At 39.6% G+C, this 15796-nt stretch overlaps 1 protein-coding gene across 8 annotated transcripts in view; it reads left to right on the top strand.

Moving 5' to 3' along the window:
- Positions 1-15796, top strand: part of AMBRA1 (autophagy and beclin 1 regulator 1) — a 177815-nt gene that overhangs the window by 14675 nt on the left and 147344 nt on the right. The window lies entirely within an intron of this gene.

Here is a 15796-nt window from a genome sequence, read left to right as displayed (position 1 = left end):
AGCTGTTGGTAAGATGGTGATGATGTTGATGGCTTTTTTTTTTTTTTTTTTAAGAATATATTGACATTTCACTCCCAAATGCTTGAAGATCTTCCTTATCAAGGATAGGCAGTCCTTTACCTCTGTATGTACCGCATCATGGTGTTTAGCAGGTTTGTTTTTGATAGTCTTTAAACTGCGCATGTTTATGTATTCATGAATGCATCTATTATTGTTGAAAAGAGAAAAAGCAGGGGCGCCTGGGTGACTCAGTTGATTAAGTGTCTGTTTTCCCCTCAGGTTGCGACCCTGGGGTTCTTGGATTGAGCCCTGTGTGGTCGACATTGGGCTCCCTACTCAGTGCGGAGTCTCCTTCTCCTTCTGCCCATACCCCCTGCCCTGTTCTGTCACTCAAATAAACAAAAAAATCTTAAAAAAAAAAAAGAGAGGGGTTCCTGGGTGGCTCAGCAGGTTAAGCCTCTGCCTTCGGCTCTGGTCATGATGTCAGGGTCAGGGGATCGAGCCCTGAATCAGGCTCTCTCCTCATCAGGAAGCCTGCTCTCCCTGCCCTTGCCACCCCGACCCCGCCTGCTGCTCTGCCAACTTGTGATCTCTCTCTCTGTCAAATAAATGAATAAAATCTTTAAAAAGGAGAGAGAGAAAAACCTTTACTTTGTTAAGTTCATTTTTACTGGACTTAAAAGGAAGAAGAAGTCGTGGAAATAAACTCTGTACAATGAATTGAGAAACCTGGGCTTTTGTCTTAGAGCTGCTCTTAGTAAAGCTTGTAACAAGGGACAAGTGAATTTAAATTTCTAAGATATATGTTCAAAATGACGACTTGACTCACTTTTAACTCTGTACATCCATGATTTGACCAAAAAGGTTAAAGATATTTACATTGTCAAAATTTAAATAAATATATATATATATTTTTTAAGTGGGCTTCATTCCCAGCTTAGAGCCCAATACAGGGCTTGAACTCATGACCCTGAAGTCATGACCTGAGCTGACAGGATCAAGAGTCACTTAACCATCTGAGCTGCCCAGGCTCCCCTCATTGCCAAAATTTTAAAGAATTACAGCATTATTTTTGGAGAAGAAGCTTTATGCTGACATGAGCTGGCAAGCTTTTGTTCCTACTTGTTGAGTATGCTCCAGGCAGTGTTTTGTATGGAAGGACGTTATATCAGGGCAGAATTGAAACTAAGAACACTTGTAAGGAAGCTAGTGTGAAAGATTATCATTTGCTTTTGGATGGATAGCTGGATTTTTCAAACCCATAGCACTTTGTACTTCCTTGTGGGTAGTTCCTACATTTCAGTATGGGAGCTGTATAGTTACAGCATACTGTGGTTGTAGACTACTCCCCACGAGACTGAAAGCTCTTGGAGGTTGGAGGCCTGTTCTGTTTTTTGTTTATTTAACCTCTCTGTCCCTGTTGCCTATAATAGGGCTGGGCATATTGTATAGTTTCCCCCAAATATGCTAAATGGAAAAAAGAAATGTTGGCTCACAGTCAGCAGACATATGTGGAAAATAGCATCTGCCTAAATACCTAAATACACGTGTTGAATTTATTGACTCTCTCCTGTTGGCATGTGATAATATAGAAAGACCTGGTAAAGTGGGAAGAGCAGTAGTTTTATAGCTTCAAACACCAACTTTGTCATGTACTCACTGTTTGATCATGGGCAAGCAATTACACATGGAACCCGGTTTTTGTAAAACGGTAGAAGGGTAGAAGGGGGCTTTAGAGATTGCTTATATGAAACAGTAGCACTCAATAATAGTGGTAGTAATTATTACAAAAATGGATGTCTTAAAAAATTATCGACAATACATTTTGCGCTTCTCCTTGAGGGAGGACTATGTTTTCAGGAAGTTGGTTTGCTGTGTCTTGACTATATGGGAGAATTATCCCCTCTAGCAATTTTCTGCTGAAAAGAAATCTTTTTAGCCTTTCTTCCTCTCTGGACCTACAGGATAGTTCCAGGGAGGAGACACAGAGGGGGTTGGGATCCTAGAATAGCTGCTGAAGACCTTGCATTTGTGCAGTCTCTTTAGAATGCTACTGTATTGTACTCTGATGTTCACTCTCACTAAATGCTACTGTACATTAGCAGAGGGAACATTTGTCAGAATTTTCCCAGGCAGAAAATATTCCATACCTGTCATTCTGCTTGGTGCTTAAAGATTTTTTTTTTAAAGATTTTATTTATTTATTTGACACAGAGATCACAAGTAGGCAGAGAGGCAGGCAGAGAGAGAGGGGGAAGGAGGCTCCCTGCTGAGCAGGGAGCCCCATGCGGGGCTCAATCCCAGGACCCTGAGATCATGACCTGAGCTGAAGGCAGAGGTTTAACCAATGAGCCATCCAGGCCCCCCCCCCTTTTTTTAAGATTAAAAAAAAAAAAAAAAAGATTTATTTATTTGAGAGAGAATGAAAGAGAGAGAGCATGAGAGGGGAGAGGTCAGCGGGAGAAGCAGACTCCCTGCCGAGCAGGAAGCCCAATGCGGGACTCTATCCTAGGACTCCAGGATCATGACCTGAGCTGAAGGCAGTCACTTAACCAACTGAGCCACGCAATCGCCCTAAAGATTTTTTTTTTGAGCTCTCCATGATACCGTGGTAATAGGTGAAGTAGGTGGGTTCCCTTTGATACAGGGAAAAAAAAACTGCCGGATGTTTATATAAGCAGTGAGTTTCCATGGTGGGAATGGGAAGGATTGGGAGGGAGATTGTGACCAGACTATTGTTTTACTTGTTGAGTATGTTAAGAAGCATGTGTTCCCTTTTTTAAAATTAAAATTAAAATTAAAATTAAAATTTAATTTTAAATTTAATTTTTTTAAAGATTTTATTTATTTGTCAGAGAGATAGAGAGCACAAGCAGGAGAAGTGAAAGAGGGAGAGGCAGAGGGAGAGGGAGAAGCAGACTTCCCGCTGAGCAAGGAGCTTGATGAAGGACTTGATCCCAGAACCCTAGGATCATGACCTGAGCTGAAGGCAGATGCCCCCAGTGCCCCCTCCCTTCAAACTTTTTATTTTGACATAATTGTAGATATACAGGCACTTGTAAGAAATACTAGTAAGAGAGAGAAATATCATGTGTTTCCTTTACCCAGCTTCCCCCAATGGTAACACCTTACAAAACCATAATACACTATCACAACCAGGATATTACCATTGATACAGTCAAGATACTGAACAATTCCATCACTACAAGGATTTCAACTGATCCCCTTTTAAGCCCCAAATCACATATAGCGCACTTAACTCATATCCTTGATTTCTGGTGCTTTGCTCTAGAATCAAAGCAATAATAACACTGTAGTTTTTCTTGTCTCTTTCATCTGATGATCTTCTCTCACTATTATTTCTTACAACTGCCTGTAGGTCTACAATTATCTCAAAATAAAAAGTTTAATTTAAGTTTATAAATACTAATTAACAGACCTCCATGAGGCAAGTAATGGTTAGCTCTGGTGAGGTTAGCCCCTTTTATGGATAGGGAGATTGAGGCACGGATATCCTGGAATTTGCCTAAGGGTATAGCATGAGTCACTGTGTTCTGACTCAGATTCAGTTGAATTTATTCATTCTCGCTCTCTCTTCTGAATCAACTGTTTATAATTATGACCTTCTAGATGTGAGGACACAAAAAGGAATTTTTTCTGTATCTGAGATTTAGTGTTTATTCTATAGAAGCGGTGTGTACTGTGCGAGAGCATGGACTTTGGCCACTGATTTGATTTTTAATCTTCCATATGGACAAATCATTTAACCTCTCTAAGCCTCAGTTTTGTGATTTGTGAAATGGGGATAATGATAGTACCTATCTTCATAGTGTTATTGTGAGAAATAAACAAGATGATGTATGGAAAAGTGGGTAGCACTGCCGGGTGTATAGCAAGTGTTCAGTGAATGTTACATAAAAGTATTGCTTTAAATATATGTTATATTCTGCCACTTGTGTTTATCAGCTGGCAATAATTCAATAAAGGGATTTTTCTGCCACGTAGTTAACAAGGCTTTAAGATCACTGTTTACTTTTGGGATATCTGTCTTCAGCTCAGGTCATGATCCCAGGATCCTGGAATCAAGCCCAGTTTTGGGCTCCCTGCTCAGCCAGGGAGTCTGCTTATCTCCCTCTCTGTCTCTTACCCCCACTTGTGCGCTTGTTCTCTCAAATAAATAAATACAATCTTTTAAAAAATAAAATCTTAAAAAAAATGGCCACTGTTTACTTTTGAGGTAAGGATGCCTTCAAATTTAGTCATATAGGAAGTAATGTTGGATTATATTACTATAGTATTCATTTATATGAAAATATTTAAAAATTTCTCCTGACTTATTTATATTTTCTCAGGTCCATTCATAGGAAAATGGAAAGTGATTCTCAGCTATTGATTTCCTTCATTTAATCTGTTCCCTCCAAAGATATTACTTTTCATATTCTCTTCCTAGCATGAAAAATCCTCAATTTTTTTTTTAAGATTTATTAATTTATTTGAAAGAGAGAGAAGGAGAGGAGGGGAGTGGGGAGGGATAGAGGGAGAGGGAGGGAGTATCCTTAAGCAGACTCCTTGTTGAGCATGGGGCTTAATCCCAGGATCCTGAGATCATGACCTGAGCCGAAATCAGGAACCAGATGCCCAACCAACCGAGCCACCCAGGTACCCTGAAAGTATCCTCAATTTTTAATTACATAATCACATAAGCTTCCTGCGGGTGGGAATGTTCTTGTTCACCATAGTATTCTCAGTGCCTAGAATAGTGCTGAGTACATAGATGTTCAATAAATGTTTCTTGGCTATCATTACTTTTGTATCCTTCTCCTCCTATTAAGTGTTTTTTATTTGGAAAGTTGGGGAAATGGAATCCAGGTTCCAGTCAAAGCTTAAAATGGCTAGGTTCTTAAATCCAGTGACTTATTTTGATTGGCTGAGCGATGTGATTGGCAAGATGGACAAGCAGCCGGACCGTTTAGCTTAAGGGCTCTACATTTAATAATTTGACTTCGTCTTTTCCTGAAGCCTGGAGGGAAATTTTTTCTTTCCCTATTCTAGTCAGCCAAGAACCCTGACCTGGGCTGACTCTAACATTGGAGAACACTGAACATGGCATCTGCTGAGCCAAGGACCGGGAGTCAAGCTCAGTTCTGATGCTATCTAAAGAAAAAGCCTGAATTCAAGTCCTGCTTTGTCTACCGACTCATTTTGCAAACCTAGATGCATTTCCTAGCCTCTTCCAGGTTTTATTTTTCTTAAATAATCTCATCTCAGTAATCTCAGTAATCTCATCTGTCCTGGGGCCTGGGAGGATTCTTGGGTGAATGTTCTCTCAGCATTTTACATTACTGTTGCTGTGGCTCCAGGGGCTTCCAGGAGTATCTGGGGGCAGTGTGGTACTACTGGGAAGAGTTACAGTCTTCTTTTTCCCAAAGACTATGCAGAAAACAGAAAGGTGCCATCCTTCATGATTTGCAGTTGGCTCTACTTCAACCTCCTAATGTTGGTGGAGGAAAGGTATGTTTTTGCCAGAGTCATTAGGCATGTTTGCCTGAGGCAGCTGGGGTCAATTCCCAGTTCTGGAGTTAAGCTGTTTCTGCCTCTGTGAAATTTCTTCTATCAAAAGCTACTTCTTCTTCTTCTTTTTTTTTTTAATTTGCTTACTAATGGAAGATCTCTTTGCCTTATTGTGCATTTAAGAGTAGCCTTGCTGGCTTCTTAATTCTGTTGATAGTTTGGGACTCAGAAATTGAGCTTTACTTTCTTCTTGGTTCTGTGGTTTCCTCCTGTTCTTCCTTGTGTTTCCAGGGTTCTTGTGTTCTCAGTGGATGCCTTCCCCAGAATGGTTTGCAGATAAAACTTCGTCTTTTTTTTTGTTGTTGTTGTTGTTATCCTTCTGAGGTAAGTGGCTATAAGAATGATTGTCAGACTCAAATTTGGGACCTGTGGCTTTCTGTTTCCAGTTTTGATCACGCTTTGTGTTTGAGTACAGACTGCTGTGTTTCAGGCATTAAGTTACATCATTATGAATTACTTTAGGAAGCCCTAGTAAGCAATATTTGTAACAGAAAATCTAGTGTTTCTTCTTCTTCTTTATTGTAATAACAATAAATAGAATTTATTTAGTTTTGTGTCTTCAAAGCATTTTGTAAAGCTGTTAGCTTATTTGTGATACACACTGTAGAGGTATGACTCATTCTGAGTTATATGAAAAACATTGGGGGTGATGGTGGGTATGAGAACAAAAAAGAGGTCATATTTCTTACTTACCTCTTGATAAACTTGGGCTGACCAGCTTTGTACCAGGTACTTGCTTCATTATTACCTCTTAGCCTGACTTTTTAGATGGAGACAATTGTATTTTGGAGTATTTGTAAATTCTGAACATAAATGTTGTGCATATCTGCAGTGGGGAATATAGATTCTGTCTAATAGCATTTTATTTCTGGGCCTTTGGCTTCTTATAAAGGGTCTGTGTATAATCTCGATTGTACTCGTTTTGATTCTCTCAAATTATTGCTTCCAGTTTGTCAGGTGATTGATTATTATTATTATTATTTTTAAATCTTTTTTTTTTAAGATTTTATTTATTTGTCAGAGAAAGAGAGAGGAGAGAAAGAGAGGGAGAGAGAGAGCAAGCACAGGCAGACAGAATGACAGACAGAGGCAGAGGGAGAAGCAGGCTCCCTGCCGAGCAAGAAGCCCAATGTGGGACTCGATCCCAGGATGCTGGGATCATGACCTGAGCCGAAGGCAGCTGCTTAACCAACTGAGCCACCCAGGCGTCCCTATTATTATTATTTTTAAAGATTTTATTTATTTATTTGACAGACAGAGATCACAAGTAGGCAGAGAGGCAGGCAGAGAGAGAGGAAGGGAAGCAGGCTCTCGCTGAGTAGAGAGCCTGATGCTGGGCTTGATCCCACGACCCTAAGATCATGACCCGATGGGAAGGCAGAGGCTTAACGCACTGAGCCACCCAGGTGCCCCCAGGTGATTAATTAAAGGTACTCTCTGATTCTGCTTTGTGGCTCCTGTCATTTCCTTTGCACTCTGGGTGCCAGACTTCTTTGTGCAAACTACCATTTGTTGTGTACTGTCCTTATTTTTGGTTCTCAACTTGGCTTTTACTTCCACAAGTAGTACCTGCCTTGGATTTTTTGTAGCCCTTTTCTTCTAATTATACTCCAAGGACATTATTCCTTTAAGGTACAAAAAGGTACAAAAAAAATTACTTTCAGTTTGTACATGGAGAAAGATGAAATTCAGCACCAGTGTGATTTGTAAAAGATTACATAACAACTCAGTGGTACAAATCAGTCATTGAAGCTTCTTATCTCTTGTCTTATCTTTACCCATTAATTCACATCACTTTTATATCTGGCACTTTGAGGCCTGAAAGATATAATATCTCATATTTCATCCCTGCTCTCAGAATATCCACTGCCTCTGTACTTCATTTTAAACATGCTGTCTTTCAAATATGAAGCTGCCAGGCCTGGAATTGACAAATCCCTTTAGCCACATTTTGTGGTCAAAATAAGTCCCTAGGTCAGCCTGTATTCATGGGTGAGAAATATGTTCTCTCTCAATGGGTGGGGCAGTATGGGAGTAGGGTAGGAAGGAATTGATGGCAACTGTCTTTGGAGAGAATCTAGCATAGGATGGTAAACTAAGTTAGTGACAGGCCTCTTGGAACTAATTCTGGTGACGCAGGGAGGTCACTAGCACTTACCCGTGGATGAGAAAGGATTGGCACGAGACTGTACGTGTAAGAGTCCCTTTCTGTTCTGAGATGTGTTTATGTTGTAGTCCATGTTTGACAAAAGAGTATGCACAGGTTTGACAGAGTACGCACAATTACATCTTCTGTTAGATTAAGTTTTTCAAGATCTGTGGTCTCTCCTAGCAGCCAGACAGAAGTCAGTGTATTGTGGCATCTATCTCTATTTCCTGTTGAGAAGTAATTTTCCTTATTTCGATGGAGTTTGTAATTTTGTAGGGTAAATACATAGTAGCTGAATTTCATGATATAGTCTCATATGGTACTTTATCAAATTCAGAGTTATTTCTGGTCAAAGAGTTTATAGTCCTTTTTTCTCTTAAAAACTATGTATTGCTGTAAAGGAAGAAGTGAAAACATTTTTTTCATTTTTCCTTAATGTCATTCTTTCATTTCTTCTCCTTTGAGGACATGAACATTACAAATATAAGGCAAGCAGATTTCCAGTTGATATATTGTAAGACAGTGAAACATTTATTGATGACCAAATACATGTGAGGCTAGTAAATGGCATAGAAGAGAGACTGAATAGGAGGTTGTATCTCAGTCAGGCACTCTGGAGCTTTCTGTAGTAATTAAGTATCCAGATTCTGGAGCCAAACTGCCTGGGTTTGAATCCTGAATGCACTACTGACTGTGTGACTTGTTCCTTGGGGACCTCATGAACCCTGATGGAGAGGCCCTGAGGATTGTAAATTAGTTACTTTATGCAAAGTGCTATGAACAGTGCCTGGGACATGAAAAGCCCCATGAAAGTGTTAGGTATTATTTTTTTAACCATTACCTTGTGGCTTTATTTTTTTAAAGATGTCAATACTCAGATTAAAAAAAAAAGATTATTTATTTATTTATTTGACAGGCAGAGATCGGAAGCAGGCAGAGAGGCAGGCAGAGAGAGAGAGGTGGAAGCAGGCTCCCCGCTGAGCAGAGAGCCTGATGCAGGGCTCTATCCCAGGACTCTGGGATCACGACCTGAGCCGAAGGCAGAGGCTTTAACCCACTGAGCCACCCACGCGCCCCTCTTACTGCTATTTTAATTTTAATTCTTCATTACAGAATGAAATTATTCCAGTATAAGCATTGGAATTCTAGAATAGTGAGTACTTTTCATTTAGTAAATCTTTTAATCCTCCTGGCATCCCTGTCATATACATACCATCCGTGGTCACATTTTATGGTGAGGAAATTGAAGTGTAGGGAGGTTAGGTAACTCTTCCAAGAAACCAAGAAACCTTCTTTTACCAAGAAAATAACAGAGCTGGGATTCATTCGGCCAGTCTGATTTTAGGGTCTGTATACCACTATACTGTGTTATATCTCTTACCTAGAAATTATGGATAAAAAATATTTCTCTACCTAGATTTAACCATAGTTATCACTTTGGCATATTCTAGGATAGCTTTTAGAAGTCCATACACAGCACATACGCAATTCAGGTAGTAGTTGATGTTTTCCTGCTTCCAGGTGTGTTTGCCTTCAGGATGTGTTCCCTGTGTCTCTCTGGTCTAGATTTGTGTTGCCTTGCCCCAGATTCTTTGCCCACCTCTAAACTCAGTCTCATCTAGGAGGTAGGCAAGAGCTGTACGGAGGCAGGTCTGGTTGCTCACTGTGGTGCTCACATTGTGGACTTGGCTCCTATATAGTGTAATTTGAAGTGTCCTAAAATGTTTTGTAAAAAGTGCTGTTAATGAAAACAAAGCTGCCAATTGTAGAAAACGGTGTGTATTTCTACCCACATGGAGTTTCTGAAGAGTACTGGGCTACTTTTAGGCCTCTAATTAATGGCTTGACATTCTGTCGCTTATTTTCCAGTTGTTGGGAGAGCTTTACTTATGCAAGTAATCCTAGATTTAGTATTTAAAGAACTATTTTTTTTTTTCTTTTAAAGAGTTAACCTTGGGATGAATCCTCTGTGTTATGAAATATATGTTGTATTACATAATTGATCTGACTCTTAGACTTCCTACATGGTTAGTGCAGTGGAGAGGGATGCAGTTACTCAAAGAAATGAGGGGTTTATACTCCATTTTAACAGTTCATTCCAGATCTAATAGTTTTCTGATTCACACCCGTGGTATGCAATTGGAAGGGAGGACTTAGGATCTGAATTATCAGCCAGGTTGCAGATAGAGTTCTAAATTGTTGGTTCTGTTTTTGTTTTTAAAGATTTTATTTACTTATTTATCAGAGAGAGAGAGAGAGAGAGAGAACAGGCAGGGAGAGCAGCAGACAGAGGGAGAAGCAGGTTCCTCACTGAGCAAGGAGCCCAATGTAGGACTCAATCCTAGGACCCTGGGATCATGACCTAAGCTGAAGGCAGATTCCTAACCAACCGACTGAGCCACCTAGGCGTCCCTATTGGTTCTGCTTTTTAATTCATTTTACTTATGGAGAGGTAGCTCAGATCTCATTTTATATTATTTTTATTATTTAGAGAGTGAGAGAAAGGGAGAGGGAGGGGGAGGGAGGGAGAGAGAGAGAGAAAGAGAGAGAGAATCTTAAGCAAATTCCATAGCCAGCACAGAGCCCAATGCAAGGCTCTATCTCTTGACCCATGAGATCATGACCTGAGCCAAAATCCAGATGCTTAACTGACTGAGCCACCCAGGTGCCCCGCATTTAATTATTTTTGCCACAGAGATATACTTTATTTTCCTGAGTATTTTTTACTTTGTTGTCTGGTAATAGCCTTTGAAATGTCTCTTAGAAAAGTCTGCCACTCTTGGGAGTTGTTAGCATCTTGTGTCTCTGGGGTTTTTGTTGGCTGTATTGTTTGGTGAAGGAGACCATAGTGAACCCCAAAGAGGATTCAGTACTAATGACAACAGTAACAGCGACAATGTTGACACTCTACCATTCTTTTGCTTTTGGAGCCTCACAGGAACCTGATAAGTATATATTGCCATTCCTGTTTTACAAAGAAGGAAACCAAGTCTCAAAGAGATTAACATGCTTGAAGTCCTCTAGGGAGAAGGTGGAGTAAAAAGTTCCTGGCATTAGATGATCAAATTTGCTAGGGGAACCTGTGAATCTAACTTCTCGTTCCCGAGAACGAGTGGCATACTCTCTAGGTGATTTTTATTAGTAGTTGTTAAATACAATTATGACCTAAAATTAAGAAGAGAAAGTCTTTAAAGGTGGTTTATCTTCCCATTTTTTTAGAGCGGTCAGTCATGTTATGGCAGGGGGAGGGGCATGTGGAAAGGGGCATTTGTTTTGTGTACACACCTCACTTGTGTCCTTCCGGTTCTCCTTGACTTGCATAGGCTTGGTGACCAAGAATTGATTCTGGCGACTGTGTAATGGCATCACAAAGACTATTCTTGGCACCCTTTGTCTCAGTCTGCTTTAAGGGACAGATTGGGAAACTTGTTTCTTCCTCCTTTTTTAAAAGAGGAATGAAAAACACACTTGACTGGCACTTCCTCCTCAGCAACCGGCCTGTCTGACTTCAGTCTGATTTAGCTCTTTTTGTTCCTTGGAGAGAATAAAGTAGAATCTCCTCTCAGGTAGCTGTGAGGAGTGGAAGTCCCTTATCCTTTTAAAGAAACAGAGCAAATATTTTTCTTCGGACAAAAGAAAGCCTGTGAATGTTTTAGACCCTATGACTTCCTGGTATCAGTCCAACTTTCTCATTGGAACGTTTAGTGTGTTTAGGTCCTTGGGAATTGATAGACAAGCTCTTTGGTAAGCCTGAGCTTGAGGTTTTTAGTTTTCTTGGTAACTGATACTTGTAGCAGCTCTTTCCTCTTCTAGTTCCTTTAGGAACTTTAGGTTGTATCACAGTTCTCTGAATCATATGATTTTGTGACCTGTATTTCCTTCCTCTTGAGTTACACAGGTCAGGTCAGATTTTTTTTTTTTTTTTTTTTTTTTTTAATGAATTGGACTGCTGCTGTTTTCACCACATTTTATAAGATTATACATAAATAAAATTTAAAAAATTATAAATTATAAATATATTTCTCTGATAGTACTTTTATATCACACTTTTTTTTTTTTTTTTTAAGATTTTATTTATTTGACAGAGACCACAAGTAGACAGAGAGGCAGGCAGAGAGAGAGAGAGGAAAGCAGGCTCCCTGCTGAGCAGAGAGCCCGATGCGGGACTCGATCCCAGGACCCTGAGATCATGACCCGAACCGAAGGCAGCGGCTTAACCCACTGAGCCACCCAGGCACCCCTTATGTCACACTCTTAAGCGACCCTCAAAACTCATTTCTTCTGAACTTCTCTGTATTAGGTAAAAGAATTATGGACTCAAAAAGCAAATTAGAGGGCGCCTGGGTGGCTCAGTGGGTTAGGCCGCTGCCTTCGGCTCGGGTCATGATCTCAGGGTCCTGGGATCGAGTCCCGCATCGGGCTCTCTGCTCAGCAGGGAGCCTGCTTCCCTCTCTCTCTCTCTGCCTGCCTCTCCATCTACTTGTGATTTCTCTCTGTCAAATAAATAAATAAAATCTTTAAAAAAAAAAAAAAAAAAAAAAGCAAATTAGACTCAATAAAGGGTTAAAGTGAACTAATGGGAACTGTATTGCTGGCACCTTCCTGGTTAGTAATTATTCAGCTATGTGGCAGTTTGACTTCCAGACTTTTGTTGCTAAGCCATGAATTGTCAGGGTCACCAAGTAGATTATTTCCTTCTAGTTATTTTGTCCTTAAGTGCTTCAGATGGTTGGCCTACACCATGTTGACATTGTCAGTGTGTACATATTTATTCCATGTGCTAATGAGGGATGAGAGCTGTACCATGAGGATACAGACTTGAGTTGGTTCCTTCATCACTCATTAGGGAACTGTGATGTATGTGTCTAGGAACTTGGAGTTGTGTCTTTCTGTAGACTCTTTCTGACTTTCTACATTTTAATATGCCAGGGAGAAAACTCCTTTCAGCACAGGCTATAAATATTTTTTCTTCTGTCTATATTTGGATACATCTAGTTGTATACTTTTTAGATTGCAGCCATTTGTGAAATGTAAAGAGCCCATTGTTGTTTCACTTTTTACAGTAAGGATTTATTACTTTTTATTTTTTTATAAGATTTTATCTATTTATTTGACAGAGATCACAAGTAGGCAGAGAGGGAGGCAGAGAGAGAGGAAGGGAAGCAAGCTCCCTGCTGAGCAGAGAGTCTGATGCAGGGCTCTCTCCCAGGACCCTGGGATCATGACCTGAGTGGAAAGCAGAGGCTTTAACCTACTGAGCCACTCAGGTGCCCCCATTTATTACTTTTTAAATTTAAAAAGTGAAAAGAACATTGCCTCTTCTAATTATTAAATCACTTATAGACCCACCAGCTAAAGACAACCATGGTTAGTATTTATATTTCTTTTGTATCATTATTTTCCAAGATATATACACATACATATCCATATACATGTACATGTATATGTACACACATATACATATACATATATATGTACATGTGCTTGTATGTACATGTACATATATATATGCTTGACTTTTATATGTACATATATATATATATACATACATATATATTTTACAAAATTGGGATCATACTGTAAATGTAATTTTGGTATTCTGCTTTTTTCACTTACCAGGTATTTTTTTCACATCATTAAATTATCTATCTATCTATTTATATATATATATATTTTTAAAGATTTTATTTATTTATTTGACAGACAGAAACTACAAGTAGGCAGAGAGGCAAGCAGAGAGGAGGAAGCAGGCTCCCTGCTGAGCAGAGAGACCGATGCGGGGCTCGATCCCAGGACACTGGGATCATGACCTGAGCCAAAGGCAGAGGCTTTAACCCACTGAGCCACCCAGGCGCCCCTCATATCATTAAGTATTTTTAAAATAGATTTTGCATAGGTGATATATTTCAAAAATAAAAAAGACACAAAATGAAAATATTTGAGAAGTCTTGCTTCCATCTTTGTCTCCATTCATCTTGTCCCTTCAGTCCCTAATGAGTGACCATTTAATTTCTTTTCTTACTCAAAAGATAGCATTACTATACATAGTGCTCTGTACCTTGCTTTTCCCCTCTCTTCACAATATTTTATCTTGGAGACCTCTTATTATCAGTACCCAGAGAATCTTGCTTACCATAGATTAGTCATCTTGTCCCCTTTTTACATAGGCACTTGTGTTGTCCCCAGTTTTTGCTGTTACAAACAGTAAGACAGAAGTCAGTAATTAAAGGGGGGGGGGAAACCCCACTTAATCTGCTAAATTTTTTAAGGCAAAGTTCTTTCAAAAGAAATGCCAGCTAATAAATGTAGAAGTAATGATGGAATTAGAAAAATCAACATTATTTCAGACCCTGATAGTTCAAGGAGTCATCAGTGACTGCTAAACTATCAAGCAAAAAGTTGAGAAGGAGCAGGATATTCACTTGATGCCAAATATTAGCCAAAGATTGCTAATTATAAAGGGAGGAGGGACTATACCTTTATAAAGAGAGCTTTTTCAGTTACAGACTCAACCAAGTAGTCATATTTTTCCAAATGATCACATAATTTTCCAAGTTGCGCTAAGTGGAACAGCCTGAGAATATAGGCCACCTGCTGTGCTGCATCAGGAGGTACATACATAGCATCACCTGTAAGGCATTCTTGCCAGAAACTCTCAGCCTAAATCTAATCAGTGTTTTAGATCTAGCCTTCCGTTTATAGGAAATGTAAGGGATAGAGAGGTAACCTAAATGGCACTGTGAAGAAACAAACAGACAAAACTAAGATGTAAGACATTCCCCAAGTCACCTGTCCTTGACTTCAAAAAAGCTTGTGTTCGGGGTACCTGGGTGACTCATGATATCAGCTCAGGTTATGATCTCAGGGTCGTAGGATTGAGCCTTGTATGTTGGGTTCTGAGATGAGGGTGGAGCCTGCTTAAGATTCTCTGTGTCTTCAGGGCGCTTGGGTGGCTCAGTGGTTTAGGCCGCTGCCTTCAGCTCAGGTCATAATCCCAGGGTCCTGGGATCGAGTCCCACATCGGGCTCTCTGCTCAGCAGGGAGCCTGCTTTCCTCTCTCTCTCTCTGCCTGCCTCTCTGTCTACTTGTGATCTCTGTCTGTCAAATAAACAAATAAAATCTTTTAAAAAAAAAAAGATTCTCTGTGTCTTGGGGAATGTGCTGTGGTTAGTGCTGTGAAATGTGTGAGCCTGATGATTCACAGACCTGTACCCCTGGGGCAAATAATACATTATATATTAATAAAAATAATTTAAAAAAAAAAAGATTCTCTCTGTCTTGGGGCACCTGGGAGGCTCAGTCGTTGGGCATCTGCCTTTCACTCAGGTAAGGAGCCCTCAGTGCTGGGATGGAGCCCCCGTGTTGGGCTTCCTGGTTAGCAAGGAGCCTGTTTCTCCCTTTGCATGCTGCTTTCCCTACTACTCGTGCTCTCTATCAAATAAATAAATAAAATCTTTAAAAAAAGAAAATGCTCTCCCCCTGCTACTCCCCCTCTTAAAAAAAAAAAGAAAAAGCTTGTTTGTAAATAACTAAACATAAAACCAACCAAAGCAAAACTTGGAGGCCATTTTAGAGTAAAAGAGACTAAAGAAACATGACAACCAAATTCATTGCTTGACTTTTGGTTGGATTCTGTTTTTTTTTTTTTTAAGCCAAATATTAAAGACATTTTTTTAAGATAGTTGGGGACATTTGAATGAGGACTTACTGGTCCCCATTGTACTTACTGGTATTGTGGTTATGAAGTCAAATGTCCTTATCTTTAGCAGATGCACAGTGAGGTGTATAGGGTTAAAGCATCTTGAAGCCTGATGAAATGGTTCAGAAACAAATAAAAAAACAACACAAATAATATTGTGTTCATAGAGCTGGATAAAGCAAATGTGGCCAAATATTAACAGTTGAGTCTAAGTAGCAAATAGTGTGTTTATTATACTGTTTTTTCGACTTTTCTACACATTTGAAATTTTTTAAAACCGAACTACAGTGAATAACATTTCACTTGTATTTTTCTGAAGTGCCGTTTTACTGGGTTGCATATTCCATTGTATAGAGGAACCACAGTTCTTTAATTGT

This window comes from Mustela lutreola, chromosome 1 (genome assembly GCF_030435805.1).
Source record: "Mustela lutreola isolate mMusLut2 chromosome 1, mMusLut2.pri, whole genome shotgun sequence".
Taxonomy (NCBI): domain Eukaryota; kingdom Metazoa; phylum Chordata; class Mammalia; order Carnivora; family Mustelidae; genus Mustela; species Mustela lutreola.
Note: the sequence above shows the minus strand (reverse complement) of the source record. Positions and strands in the feature narration are given on the sequence as shown.